The sequence below is a fragment of the Myotis nattereri genome, assembly GCF_964212035.1.
Source record: "Myotis nattereri genome assembly, chromosome: 2".
Classification (NCBI taxonomy): domain Eukaryota; kingdom Metazoa; phylum Chordata; class Mammalia; order Chiroptera; family Vespertilionidae; genus Myotis; species Myotis nattereri.
Genome location: NC_138076.1, coordinates 209,899,673 through 209,914,889, shown reverse-complemented (window position 1 = coordinate 209,914,889; position 15,217 = coordinate 209,899,673).

The window sequence follows — 15,217 nt, the reverse complement described above, 5'->3', positions numbered from 1 at the left end:
CTTGGCCGCCAGCCAGCTGCTCCGTCAGGAAACCTGGCCGCATCCTCCAGGGCCAGATGCTCACCTGGGCCTGAGGCTCTTCTCTCAAACCCAGTCCTCAGGGGCCCCCTCACCTTTCCTGGGCCAGGCCTGTCACCGTCGCTCCATCCCGCAGGGCCCTTTGTCCTCCTGGTCCTCCTCCCCAGGCCCCAGCGGCTGCCTGAGTGACCTCCTCAGATACAGGCGTGGGATTCTAGAAAGGGCAACGCCACAGCATCAGAAGGCAGGCCAGCGGCTGCCAGGGGCGGGGGCGGGGCACGGAGGGACTTTTAGGGCGACCGAAAGGTTACACGTCCTGACCCAGGTGGAGGTTACACGCCTATTTGCATTGAGGTTTGACACCCTGATGAAGATGACAGCAGCAACAAAACCTGCCCAGGCTCCTCAGCCATCCAAGTGCTCGCTGCGCACCTACTGTGTGCCTGGCACTGTTCTAGGCGCAGTTGACAAAATCCCCATCCCGTGGGGGCGGTGGGAGCCCACAGACGCAATGACTACGGGAACGTGACAGGCCGGATGCTCTGCAGGGAGCCATGAGCGGGAGACAGGAGAGCCCAAGTTCACCCCACGGTCTCCAGGGGCATGTTTCCTCCCAGGGGTGCCCCTCTGAGGCGGGTCCTCAGCACCCTGAAGTGGGGCCCGGCCCTGGGAGAGGGGACCTGCTGCTTCCTATCCCAGCAGGAGGAGGTGACAGTGGAGGAGACACATGGACACACCTGTGCTCCCACCCCAATGTCAGGGTGAGGGGACTCAAGCCGGCTCGGGTCCTTGTGAACGCGGCCTGGGAACAGAACACATCCTCGGGCACCAGGGCACGCGCACAACACTAGGCTCTGGTCCAAGTGCAAGTCCATACCCCAATCTGGGTGCGCATCGCTTTCACACCCATTCTATGGCTTCCGCACTCGCTGGGAGCACAGCCTGTGGGCACAGACACATACAGACTGGCGCACATGCACGTGCCCACGCCCGCCTCGGCCTGCTGCACACAGTAGGAGCTGATGCTTACCGAGCACTGCTCTGTACCCACCATGCTCAGTCTCGCCACCAGCCCTGCGAGGCAGGCACCCTCAGGATCCCAGGTCACAAATGGGGAAACAGAGGTGGGGAGGGGGTGGTGCCCACAGTCTGAGCCTGACTGTGGAGAGCCAGGATCTGAAGCCAGCTGTCCGGCTCTGGAGTCTGGTGTCTGTGGCCATCATGGGCACCACTGTGTGTCGGGCACACCCCTTTCCAGGGTCTCCTGCCACCCAGAGGCTCTGTGCCACACACGTCTCCCCCCTGAGAGGGGAGCGGGTGGGCCTGCTGTCCCCCATTATAGAAGAGGAGATTAATGGGGAAAGGGGGCATGGGTCTTGCTCAAGGTCATGCCAGGGTTGACAGCAGAACCAGGGCTAGACTCACAACCCTCACTCGCCCGCCCCTTTGGGAGAGTTGAGCCCCTGGTCCCGCCAGGTGCACGCCCTCCGCTGCACACACCAGACCCTTTCTGGAGAGCCGTGCATGGAGCAGTGGGAGTGGGCAGCTGCGCCTCATGGGCGCTGGGCAGGCGGGAGCCTCCCCGAGGGGGCCCGGGGCTCAGCCTGGTCCTGGGAGCCTGTGGGGTGAGAGTGAGTGAGTCTGCGGGGCCAGGTGTCCTGGGTCCTGAAACCACTCCTGGGACTGGCACCCATGGGACCCGTGTGCCTCCGTCATGCCTGTGGCGGGCGGGTTTGTCCCGACCAGGGGACAGGGCCCAGGGAGCACTCTAGGAGCAGACTCTCTGTCCCCTTGGCACCTGCCTGAAGGTGAGGGGTGCTGGCCCAGAAAACGGGCTCCCAGCCCATCCGCACTGTCCTCCGCGGGAGGCGGTGCGGCCAGGCATTGTTCTCAGGTTTAAAAATAAAGGCATCTTGGCCTGGGCCCTGCTGGCTGAGGGGAGGAGGGGGGGCTGTGCCCCAGGCCTGAAGGGCATCTGGCTGCAAATGGAGGCCTCACCCAGCGGCACCACCAGCAGTGGGTGGTCCCCGAGAATCACCGGCACCTCAGCTTGTCCTGCCACGAGAGGCAAAGGCTGAGGGTGTCTGGGTGCCGGCTGCCTTCGGCTGCCTCTCCTCACTCCGGCCACTCGAGGCTGCCCCTAACCCTCACCAGAAGCTTCCAACAACTTGGGGCCGCTTCGGGGGACACAAGCTCCCCCCACACCCACTTTTCCCCACCAGCTGATAATGCTGACAATAATAGCTACGCCCCAACAGCCCCCGTGGTGCGGAAGGCACTGCTATTATTACCATTAGACAAGTGAGAAAATCAAGGCTCAGAGGGGCTTAGCAACCTGCCTAAGGCCACACAGTCACTGGAGGGGCCAGGGCTCAAACCAGGTCTGTCTGACTCCTGAGTGAGGATCCTCATCAGGAACCCTGCCCCTCATCAGTCAGTGCTCCCCCTCCCCCTGCTCCTGTCCGGGGCCCTCCCCGGGGCCAGCAGAGGGAAAAGTCCCCTAAGTCAGCGGTTCTCAACCTGTGGGTCACAACCCCTTTGGCAGTCGAATGACCCTTTCACAGGGGTCGCCTAAGACCTCGTGCATATCAGATATTTACATGACGATTCATAACAGTAGCAACATGACAGTTGTGAAGTAGCAATGATAATAATTTTATGGTTGGGTCACCACATGAGGAACTGTATTTAAAGGGCCAGAAGGTTGAGAACCACTGCAAGTGGTCAGGGATGGGAAAACCGAGTGGGAGTGGGCAGAGGAGGGAGGGAAGCAGCCAGGCCTGTGTGCACGTGTGTGTGTGTGTGTGTGGGGGGGGTAGGGGTGAAGGAGGGTGTTACCTCATTAAACCTAGATCAGCCCAAAGCTCTTTTCCTTACCCCCATGTCTGGAGGGTTAATAGGAATCTGCAACATAGAGCACTACCTCCCCCTCCCCCAACAGGGTTCAAGCATAAACCTGGAGGCACTGTGGGTGTGGGCAGCAGGAGGGGAGAGTGTGATGGGGAGCACTGTTGCTAGGGAACTAGCTCCCCCACTTCTGGAAGGATGGCAAGTAGAGAGAGCAAGGCAGTCGTCAGGGCAGCTCTGATGCAGGGTGTCCCCCACCTGAGACGAGGCAGGCAGGCCGCCCCCCCCCCCGCCACCCCCAGTGGCTCATGGCTGCCAGCCTCCCCATTCCAGACAAGATCTGGTGATCCCCCATCCGCCCCCGAGGCCTCTGCCAAGGTTGGCACACTGGTGCTGGCACCGGAAAGCGACATTCCAGAGGCCCCCCGCAACTCCCTGCCAACCCCAGATTCTTGGCAGAACAGGAGAGCAGGGGCTTCTGGGAGATGCACAGGGCAGGGGCATGGGGGTGAGGGTGGCGGTTGGAGAGGGTTGTGGGAGGGGCCAGAGTCAGGGCACCTGTCCACAGGATGTGGGCGGAGCCTGGCCAGAGACTGGGCAGACCCCCACGGGTCCCCCAGGGACTGCACATCTCCCGCTGCCCACCAGCACCCCAACAGGAGCCTGGGAGGGGCCACAGTGCAGACTGCGGAACGGGGGGCTGGGCGAGGGCAGTGCCTCGGACATGGTGTCCTAGAAAAGACACATCCTTTTCAGGTGCAGTTTCTCTTACTACCTGTCAAAGGTTCCCCAGGCCAAGCTCCGCCTCCCTGTGTGACCTTGGGCAAGACACATGCCCTCTCTGGGCCTCAGAGACGCAGGAGAGGACTGAAGCGGGTCAATCTTTTTTTTTTTTTTTAAATATATTTCTATTGATTTCAGAGGAGAAGGGAGAGGGAGAGAGAGATAGAAACATCAATGATTAGAGAATCCTGCACACCCCACACCAGGGATTGAACCTGCAACCCGGGCACGTGCCCTGATTGGGAATCGAACTGTGACCTCCTGGTTCATAGGTCGATGCTCAACTACTGAGCCAGGCAGCCAGGCAAGCAGGTCGATCTTGAAGATGCCCTCTAGCCAGCAGGTGTGAGGTTCGGTCTCCCTGTAGTCACTTCTCTACTCAGCAGACAGCAGTAGCTCCCCTGCTCACTGCCCCGGGGAGGGGCCGCTGTCACAGGGAATGCTGCCTCCTGACCCTGACCCCTGGGAGTGCTGTCCCAGACTCCCCACTGCCCCAGGCAGACAAGCCTCTTCTCTCCTGGGCTCCCTCCTCCAGCCTGGATGGCTCGGCCCCACCCAGACCTTCGAATAGTTCTTTCTGGTCATCCAAGACTCGGATCAAATGTCACCTCTCAGAGGCCTTCCCTGACCTTCCCTGGACCAGGGCCCTCAGCCCCCCTCCCCCCCCAGCTTTTGAGATCTCCCTGATCCGTTTCCTTCAGAACATTTGTCACAACTAAAATGATTGTGGTCACTTATTGTTTACCCGCTGATTGTCCTTCCTGTGGACGGTCCACGCAGGAGGACACGCCGGGCTCTGTGCCTAGCGCGGGGCCAGCACGCAGCGGGCCCTCAGCAGGCCGTTTTCAAACGGATGCCTGTGGGGTTCCGTGATTTTTCCAACTTGCCCAGGCCCCTGGTCCTTCCCTGTGTGCTCTTTCCACGGGTGCCTGATGCCCCCTCCTCCCGCCGTGGCCTCCCCTACCCAGGCTGGTGGCAAAGTTCTTGGGGACTCAGCTGTGGGCCCAGCAGCCAAGGGTCCGGTGGGGCAGGGAGGGCGGGCAGATCCTTGACCCCAGGCCCCTCGTCACCAGTTCCCCAAGAGCAGGAGGGCAGCCTTGGGCCTGGAAACCCCCTGGGCCTGGCTGCTGGGGTGTGATTCCGGGGTGACCTCATCGCCTTGAACGAGGGCAGCAGGGGCAGGAAGTGGAGGACGAATCAGAGGAGCTATATTTAGAGCGTTAGATTCAGCTCAGGCCGGACAATATTCCTGGAGTCCCCATTGTTGTGAGGGGCCAGAGGGCAGAACGTCCGTTGAATGGCTGGGTCTGAGCCATGCCAGGCTGTCTGGGCATGCCGGGGTCGGGGGCAGTGGGAGGGGTGGCCCCTTCCTGCCTGCCAGGGAGAACCCAGGCCAAGGGTCATCAGGGTGGAGCTGGGGGTGCAGCTTGGGAGCTGCCCTCAGGACTAAGGCTGAAGGTGGCGGGAGGATGCCTCCCGGGTGAGGAGGGTCCCTGGGTGGGTAACAGCCGCTCCACTGTGCGACCGACTCACGTTAGCCCTCTCCACTCGCCATTTTATCGGCCAGGCGCCCGAGGCTCAGACCCGGGAGCTCGTTGCTGAAGGCCACATGGGCGCGTGTCCTGACTCCCAGCCCGAGTCCCCCTCAATCAGCCGTGCCCCTGGCCCGCGGCCCTCCCACCAGGCCAGGCAGCCCTGGGTGACAGGAGAGGGTGGCTTGCCTGCAAGGGCTGCAGAACCAGTCGCCATGGCAACCCAGGGTCCAGGCCTGCCCTGCTCTGGAGAGGGTTTCCTTGGGTGAGCAGGCCGAGGCTGCAGGAGCCTTCGGGCCCTGCCTGCCGGAGCCTGGGCCTGGGCTGATCCCAAGGGTGAGGCCAGTGATCCTGCGGCTGCACCCACGCCTCATGCCACCCTGCGGCCGGGCAGCTAACAAAGGGTGAGGACTGTCCCCGATTCCGGGCCGCCCTGTGGGGGGAAGGCTCTGCGGGCCAGTGTCCAGGAATCTCATGCTGCTGCCCATGCCCCCACCTTCCATCCTGCAAGTCCCATGGGCGCCCAGGGAACTCGGGGGCAGGCGGCCTTGGAAATGGGGGAGGGGACCAGAAGTTCCAACAGACCCGCTCTCCCTACTGACCTGTGACAGGCACAGGGAGAGGCCCGACGATGCCCTCCGTCCTCCTCCCAGCTCTGGGACGGCCTTGAGCATGAAGCCAGCCCCTCCCCACCCCCAGCCCATTACACGTGAGTAACTGAGGGTCAGAGCTGGGAGGAGGCAGGTCTGAGACCATTTGGGGGCAGCAGCTTCCCGTCCTCCTGGGCCTGCCCGCTGCGGGTCCTCCTGGCGCCTGATCTCTCCCCGCAGCCCCGCTGCCTTGCCCCGGGCCTCGCGGCCAGAGGCTGTTCACGGCTCCTCTAGATTTCACATCATGACTCATGTTATCATGTTCTCAGGAGCTGAGTAACCACCTGAGTTATTTATACCCTGGCTTCCTTCCCTCCTCCCTGAAGCAGGCAGGGAGGATGGGCTGGGGGTGGGGAGGGCCCTGGGAGGGGGATGTGGACTGGGAGAAGGCAGCTGAGCACCCCCATATGCCCTTCCCTGGGGTACCACCCCCGTCAGGCACCCAAAAATAACCGCGACTCTCAGCACAACAGGATGGGCCTGGATCCGTGGCATCGATATATAGGTACTAGGATGGTTTGGGGAGGGGGGAATTCCTTTCCCGAGCGAGTCACCCGTCTGGAAAAATAAAGAAGGAAAAAGCTGAAAATTTTTCCTTCCATCAAAACAGGAAGGAGCTGGGGGTGGTGGCAGGGGGGACGGGGAGATGCCGGGTGGAGGCCGAGATGCCTCCTCCACCCTGTGGTGGTCTTTAGGGACGGCAAGCCCCCCGGCACCGGCATTGGGGGGGCCCTCTGGCTCAGGGCAGGCCCTGGGTGACCCCTGTGGGCCAGCCCCAATTCCCCGGGGGCGCTTTTTTGCTCCCTTCCGCCAGGCCCGTGTGCACTCATGGATACGCACAGATGCCCACGTCTCGCCCAGTTCCCATGCCACTCAGACTCGCTTGCCCATCCCTGTGCGCCCCCCCCCCCCCCAGACCCGCAGGAGAAAAGGCCTCCCTCTGGGTGGGGCTTGGGGCGCCTGTCTGCTTCCCACTGGCCTGGAGCCTTGTCCTGGGGGGCTTGTGGCTTAAGTTCCAATATGACTTTGCTCCGACCCCATCCAGCACGTGACCTCGGGGAAGTCACTTTCTCTGCGCCTCAGTTTCTCATCTGTAACAAGGGTGCGGCCATTCCCTCGGGGGCAAATCGCGGGACTGCCTGGTCCCAGCGAGGGGAGCTGGACCACAGCTCCTGTTTACCGCCACTCTCTGTGCCAAGCGCCTACACTAGATCAACCCCGTCACCAGATGTGACCGGTTCCAGAATTATCCTCATCTCCGGCCCAGAGGCAGGGACCCACCCAGGGTCAGACCGCTGGGATGTGGTGGAGGCTCCTGGGAAACTCTGGGCTTCTCGCACGGTTCCCACCCCAGGAGGAATGAAGGCATCTCATCAGAGGCCCGAGGAGAAGGGAGGGGGGGAGGAAGGAGGCGGGGGAGGGGGTCCAGTTCCCTTGGGCCTGGTGCTCCCACCTGGGACCGTCCGTGACGATGCCTGTGGCTTCAGCAGGGATGTGCCCCAGTGGCCGGGGGCGCATCTTCACTGCTGTGGGAGCCACTCTTAGGACGGTTTGTCACCCGCCAGCTGCCCGCTGTTCGCTTATGGACTTACATAAGCACCACCCAAGGGTGTTTGTACATTGGTCTCCGTCTTCCTGTCCGTCTCCCACCTGCCTGCCTCACCTCTGGGGAGATGCGCTGGCAATGTAACCGAGCCCCAATCCTGCGTGAGGACAACCCAGGCCGGGCACGCCGGCGCACCCTCCCCACAACCAGAGGTGCTGGGATCCCATCCTACAGATGAGGACACCGAGGTCTCGGACTTTGCTCCTCCAAGCCCAGCACGGGGCGGGCCTGGGATGACCATTCCAGGAGGTGTCGCTCTGATGCCCAGGGCACCTGTTCAAATCCGCCTCTGCCACCTCCTGATCATGTGAATAAGGGAAGTCAGAGGATCTCTCCAGGACTCAGTTTCCCTTTCTGTAAAACGGGGATGATATCTTTGCTCTGCCTGGATTGTCAGGCGGTTCAGGGGCTAATGTACTCGTTGGAGCCACGTGAAATCACGACCATTTGTGACCCACCCTTGGGATCCGTGCTTCTACACGGGGCCCAGGAGTCTCCAGGGATGTTCTTAACACGCGGGTTCCGCTCAGCTGGTCTGAGGTGGGCCTGGCACTGCGCCCGGGGAGCGGCTGCTGTCAGTGGGCCACACTCTCAGGAGCAACAGTGTAGACCAGACTACGCACTGGGCTGTGCCAGGCACTGGGCTGGCGCCTGTATGCCCAGCCTCACACCGATCCTTATGGCACCCCTGCCAGGCAAACGCGGCCACCCCCGTTTACAGATGGGGAAGCCGAGGCCCAGAGAGGTCAATGTCCCACCCAGGGACACACAGCCAGACTGGCACGCCCGGGTCCCAAAGCCGGGCCTGTGGGCTTTACAGGGTCCTGGTCCATGAATCCAAACCTTTGCACAGGCCCCTGGCCCCTGCCCGTGGGGACCTAGGATACACCCAGGACATGAAGGCATCTTCGCGTGGCCTCCAGGCAGTGGTGGGAAGGGACAGTTTGCTCTTTTGGGAGCTCACCCCCGGGAAAGCTCGCCAGCGGGCAGGCAGGCGTGGTGAGGATGTGGGTGTGTTTTGGGGTAAAAATAAGCCCCCCCCCCGACCTTCCCCCGACCCCTTCTCTCCCCTCCATCTCTACCGAGTCCCGCCCAGGGGCCCTTCCCCCCACGGAGGAGGGCCGGGGTCCCTGGAGTTGGCAGGACTGTCACTCCATTTCTGTCCCTCATTCACCCTGTGACCTTGGGCAAGTCACATGATGTCTCTGAACCTCAGTGCCCCCTCTGAACGCCCCTGGCTTGTCCTGTGGGGACAGGGTTTGAACATCACTGCTGTGTCAGACCTTCTCCCAAACGGAGCTTCCTCACGGCGGTGGGAGACGGGGACATGGGGTGGGAGGAGGCGGCCGGGAGGGAGGAGGACAAGGACGGGATGACCTGTAAGTGGACAGGCCACCGCACCTTCCATCTGCGTTTCCTTTCAGGCCTCTAGGGTCCCCCGTCGGCATCAGCCCGCCATGTGGCTCACTGCTCACTACAGCGAGAGGAGACTCCTTCAGGCGGGGGCTCAGCCTACCCCCCATTCCCCCCGGGACTTCCCCAGACAGGGTGGGGCTCGGCCAGAGACTGGGTGAGTGAGGCTGGGCCCAGGTCAGCTGGGCAGCTGTGTGTTCATCTCTGCCTGGCCTGGAGATGGACATAGATGTCCAGAGAGCGACGCTGGCACCGGCCTGCCCAGGTTCAAAGCCCAGCTCTGCCCTCACTCATCCTTGACCTTGCAAAGCTGCTCCAGACCTTGGTTCCCCCACCTGTAAAATGGGGGTGATCATAGCGCCTCTCTTTCTCGTAGGCACGTTGTGAGGCTTAACTGAGTTGATGCACCCGAAGGGCTTGGAGCCAGCTGCTGACACCGGGAGCGCCAGGTAAACATTTGCTCTTACGACTCCTGATGAGACATTGGAGACTTTCCCTGGGGCTGGCTTCCATTCTTTTGACAGGCCCATCGCGTTTCCTGCAGCCACAAACACCTTCCCCTGGAAAGCCGGCGAGGGCCTTGCTGTCCTAGCCAGACCCCCGCCAAGAGGGGCCGCTGCTACCTGCCTGCCCCTCTCCCACCTGCCCCATCCTTCCAGAATCCCGAGTCAAATCCTCAGACACGGCAGCAAGGACACGCTGGGCTGGCTGACCCAGGACACTCTGGGGGGCTGCAATGCCTGCTCGCCCTGGGGTGTTGGGGGTCCGGGGGGCCTCGAGTCCCGTCCTGCACAGCCTCCTCCATCGAGCTCGTTTGTTTACTTTTCTGTGTGTAAAGTGACATGAAAAGATGGGCAGCTCTGCCCTGGCCGGTGTGGCTCGATGGCTGCATCATCAGCCTGTGCACTGAAGGGTCTCAGGTTCGATTCTCAGTCAAGGGCGCGTACCTGGGTTGCAGGTTCAATCCCCAGTCCCGGTTGGGGTGCATGTGGAAGGCAACTGATCGATGTGTCTCTGTCACATCAATATTCCTCTCTCTCCCCGTTCCTCCCTCTCTTTCACTCTCTCTCTCTAAAAAAAAAAAAAAAAAAAAAATCAATTGAGGATAAAAATATCACTTGAGGATATTTTTAACAAGAAAAGATGGGCAGCTCTGACCAAGGCCACATGGGAGGTATCATGTAACAGGGAGCTGGTGGAAGTGTGAGCTTGAATTCAAATCCTGCCATTGCCACTTCCTTGCTGGGTGACGCGGGACAAGCTAGAACCCCGGTCTGAGCCTCAGTGCCCCGTCCCCAGGTGTGAACACCGTCCGAGCACCATCCCTCCGGAAGCGGGTAAGGACTCAGCCATGGCCCATCGTTGATAGAACGGGAATCTGCTGTGCCCCCCTCACTGAGGCCATTCGGGTAAAGCACCTGGCCCGGGGTGATGCTCTGTAAGGGGCTGTCACATTGTCAGAGGGCCCGAGGCCCAGCAAAGGGTGCAGCGGGGATGAGCTTTCTCACAAGATCCCGGTGGGGTCCTCTCCGAGCCCCGCGTGGCCCAGAGGGGGGCGCTTCGCTCCGTTTCCAGCCAGCTTCCAGGACAGGTAGATCTGAGCTGCCCCGTCCAAACATCCTCTTCCTTGTCTGGAGACAGGAGCAGCTAAAAATGTATCGCTTAGCCCAGGAAAACAAACACTGCGCTTCCCTTGCCTTTGTGTACAGGACACAAGGCCAAGGCCACAGAGGCAGCGAGGTGGGCTCCCAGGCTGCCCTGGGCCTGGGGGTCTGTCTGTCTGTCTGTCTGTCTGTCTACCTGCCTTCCTGGGGTCTCTCCTGCCTCCCTGGTACTCACAGCCACAGTGGCCAGAGCCTCCCAAGGTGGGGGTCTACTGTGAGGACACCCCCCACCCCAGTGATGTGTCCTGGCTTTCCCAGCCTTGGGCTCCTCGCCTAGAGCTGTCTCTGTGGTTCATGCTGTGTGTGTGTGTGTGTGTGTGTGTGTGTACGTGCACACATATGCATGCAGCATGGAGTAATGATAATGACCAGCCTGATAACCAGCATTTACGGGTTGCTTATTCCTGCTTCCAACACTCAGGATGCAATAACTCATGTGCCTCCACGTGGTAACTGCCATTGTTGTCCAAATTTAACAAGGAGCGCACCAAGGCTCAGAAAGACAAAGTACTTTGCTCAAGGTCATGAGCCAGTAAATGGTAAGCAGGGCTTTGAACCCAGGCAGTTTTTGAGAGGAAACCTGGTCCCGTACCCCCTCTCTGAGCCTCAGTTTCCCCGCCTGTAAAACGAACACGTCTGATGTAATGTCTCGCTCGCTGGTGATTGTGAGGGTGAAGCAGGGCAAAGCTGTGCAGACAGGCAGGCGGGGACAGGGCAGCCGGGTGCCGGGGGAGCAGATTGGGCTCCATGGCACGGAGAATGCGCTTTGCCGTCACAGAGCCTGGGGCTGCGGTCTCAGGCCCTTTGTGGCGTGGCCTTGGCTGTCCCCAGCTTGGAGCTCCATGTCCTTCTCCATCAAGTCAGCAGTAGCACACTTGCCTGGCACCGGTGCTGCCAGGGCACCCTTGGCGGAATGGGGGTAACTGGTACATGGCATTCCCACCCTCTGGACTTGAGCCTGCCCTTGGGATTGAAGCCAGCTCCTTCCTCAGCCCTGGTCCTCGCCCTGAGGGTGTGAGATGATTTTAACGGAGGAGAGTGTGCATGGATTGCCCGAAACACCCCTCGCCCTGGGCAGGTGCCCCCCCCCACCCCCCCACCCCGCCAGCACCTGGCTGAGGGCTGTGGCCACTCGGTTTTCCACTTGGTTCAGAGTTGTCAGGGGATTGGAGGGGTGAGAGTTATGGGGATGTGGCCCCCACCCCACAGAGACCCGCTCCCAGCCCTGCGGAAAGTCTGATTCCTCCGTGGCCCCAGTGCCCGTCGTGCCCTTTGCTTCCGACTTTAGAGGCTTAAGCCCCTCCTCCCCCGTCTCCACCCCTCAGGCAGGGTCTGACATCTTTGCACCAACAGGCCAGGACTCAGAAAGAGAAACAGGTAAGGTGTTTACCCATTTATTCATCCTCAGCAGACATGTATAAGGCAGCTACTGTGCGGTGGGAGCTGCAACAGGCCCTTGCTCACCTGGAGCCCAGTCTGGTGCTAGACCTATACCCGGGCAAGGACAAAACCATGGAACACACTATGGAACCCAGGGCAAGCAGTAAGCGGGGGCGGGGGGCTTCCTGGAGGAGGTGCAGACTAAGCTGACCTGACAGGGGGTGAGAGGAGGTGTTCTTCAGAGAAGTGCATGTGTGGAAAGACACACACATTGACATGGTGTCCGCAAGGAGAGGGTACAGGAAGGGGGTTCGCCTTAGCACAGCGGTCAGGCCCCGGGCCATGGTCCCTGCTGCCTCTGTGGTCCCTGTCCTGCCACTTCTAACCAGGGCAGACACATCCGGATGGTAATGATTTGTGTCTATCTCACTCCAGATGCCAGGACTGGGTGTGCTTCCTCATTGCATTTCCCACGGCTTCACACAGGGCCTGCACACAGTAGGTGCTCAGTGATGCTGTGCCCAGTAGGCCTCCCCTGTTTGCATCTCCCCCGAGGCTGAGCTGTGCGCTCCCTCCTTTGTGCTCCGGCAGCACTCGGCACTCCAGAGTTCACGTTGCTACAGCACTTTCCCATATATCAACGTGTTTGATGCTTACACAAGCCCTGGGCAAAAAGTGTCATTATTGTCATCATCATCACCTGCCAGGAGGCAGCACGTCATTGTGGTTTAGGTATGTGGGTTCTGCAGCTGGACTGCTTGGCTGTGTGACGCTGAACAAGTTGCTTACCCTCTCTGTGCTTCAATGTCTCCATTTGTAAGATAAGAGTAACATACTTCATAGGAGCATTGAGAGGCTGCACCCGGAGTAAGAACACTACCTTCCACATGGTCACCTCAGTTATAATGGTGGTGCCCGGCTGGTGTGGCTCAGTGGTTGAGTGTCAATCTACGAACCAGGAGGTCACGGTTTTGATTCCCAGCCAGGGCATATGCCTGGGTTGTGGGCTTGATCCCCAGTGTGGGGCATGCAGGAGGCAGCTGGTCAATGATTCTCTTATCATTGATGTTTTTATTTTTTATTTTATTGATGTTTTACAGAGAGGCAGGGAGAGGGAGAGGGATAGAGAGCTAGAAACATCGATGGGAGAGAAACATCGATCAGCTGCCTCCTGCACACCTCCTATTGGGGATGTGCCCGCAACCAAGGTACATGCCCTTGATGGGAATCGAACCTGGGATTTTCCAGTGTGCAGGCCGACGCTCTATCCACTGAGCCAAATCAGTTAGGGCTATCATTGATGTTTCTATCTCTCTCCCTCACCCTTCCTCTCTGAAATCAATAAAAATATATTTAAAAATATTAATAATGGTAGCTATTATCATCCTATTACAGATAAGGATATAGAACAGTGGTTCTCAACCTGTGGGTCGCAACCCCTTTGGGGGTCGAACGACCCTTTCACAGGGGTCGCCTAAGACCATCGGAAAACACATATATAATTACATATTGTTTTTGTGATTAATCACTATGCTTTAATTATGTTCAATTTGTCACAATGAAAATACATCGTGAATATCAGATATTTACATTACTATTCATAACAGTAGCAAAATTACAGTGATGAAGTAGCAACGAAAATAATTTTATGGTTGGGGGTCACCACAACATGAGGAACTGTATTAAAGGGTCGCGGCGTTAGGAAGGTTGAGAACCACTGATATAGAAGGTCAAGGTCAAAATCACCTGGCTGTCCAGTGGAACCATTTTAATCTCTAAGTCTTTAAACTTCAGACCTTGAGTTTTGGGGTTATCTTCCCCAACCCCGATTTCCCTTATCACTGTCTCCTATTTTCTCTCTTTATGCATCTGTCTCTCCTCTGGACGGGCTCCTCCGGGGCTGGAGCCTGCATCAGCGCTGTGCCTGGAACAGTACCTGGCCGCCAGGAAACGCGCTCGAAGGAAAGACGCACTCTGTGCGCCAGGCAGCCTGCTCTGTGCCTCCACGTGGATCATCGTGTCTGAGCCTCGAGCCCAGTGACGGCGAACCTTTTGAGCTCGGCGTGTCAGCATTTTGAAAAACCCTAACTTAACTCTGTTGCCGTGTCACATATAGACATTTTTTGATATTTGCAACCATAGTAAAACAAAGACTTACATTTTTGATATTTATTTTATATATTTAAATGCCATTTAACAAAGAAAAATCAACCAAAAAAATGAGTTCGCGTGTCACCTCTGACATGCGTGTCATAGGTTCGCCATCACTGCCCTAGAGTCTACTCTAGACCACTCCTGGTGTGGCGATCTGTGAAGAGGCCTCTGGAGAAGTCCTCTGAGCAGGTGACCCTGCTCAGTCCAAGGAGAAGATCTCTGAAGAGATGACGGTGTGTGTGTCTCAGTGATGGAAGGTGTGTGTATGCGTGAGGAGCAGGCTGCCATTATTTGGGTACCAAGGGCAGATGAGAGACGCCGCATGGGGACCAGATCAAGCACCCGGAAGCCGGGAGCAGGGTGATGCAGTGAGCTGGGTGCTGGGCTCAGCGGGTGTGTGTGTGACTCTGTGAGTGTGACCGTGTGACTGCTGAAGGCAGGGACACAGCCGCTCCCAGAGCTGGGGGTGGGAGGTGCTAACTGTGTGGATGCTGCTGCGGGCGGTGGGCCCTGGGCCCACGGCTGGGGGCCGCGGGAGGTAGTAAACACCAGGGTGACTAGGAGGCTGCAGGCGTGTGGGAGTTTGTGTGACTCTGCAGTTCCACAAATTCAAATGCGGCCGATGCCAGCAGTGCCTGCTGTGTGCCAGGCCACCGGCTAGGAGAAGGAGATCTGAGCCCCGCTTTCAGCCGAATGGCACTGGCCGTGGGGGGTGAGTGACCGCCTTGTGGCTGGCGTGGGGCTGGGTGCTTTATGCACTGAGCCCTTGCAGTAACCCTCTCCCGCTCTGAGGCGAGCCGGAGGAGCGCAGAAAGGAAATGACTTGCCCAAGGTCACCCAGCACCTCGGAGCCAGGGCAGGATCTGAACCAAGGCCAGAGCCCGACCCTTCCTCCACCAGGCCTGTGCGGGTGCAAACGTCTGATTCTGGAAAAGCCGCTTAGGGCTCCTGGCTGCCGTTCAGGGGACATTTCCCCAACCACGTGAAACCAGGCTACCCTCTCTGTGCTGAGGGGCTGCTGGGTTCTAGCTCTCCCTTTCCAGGGGCCAAATTCCTGGGCAGAGGGGCTGCTGGGCTCTTGGAGACCCCCCAAGGCCCCATCCGTGCCTCAGGCCCTCCCAAGTTCCTGCCACCCCCCCCTTCCCTCCTGGTGCTGACTCTCCGCCAGAA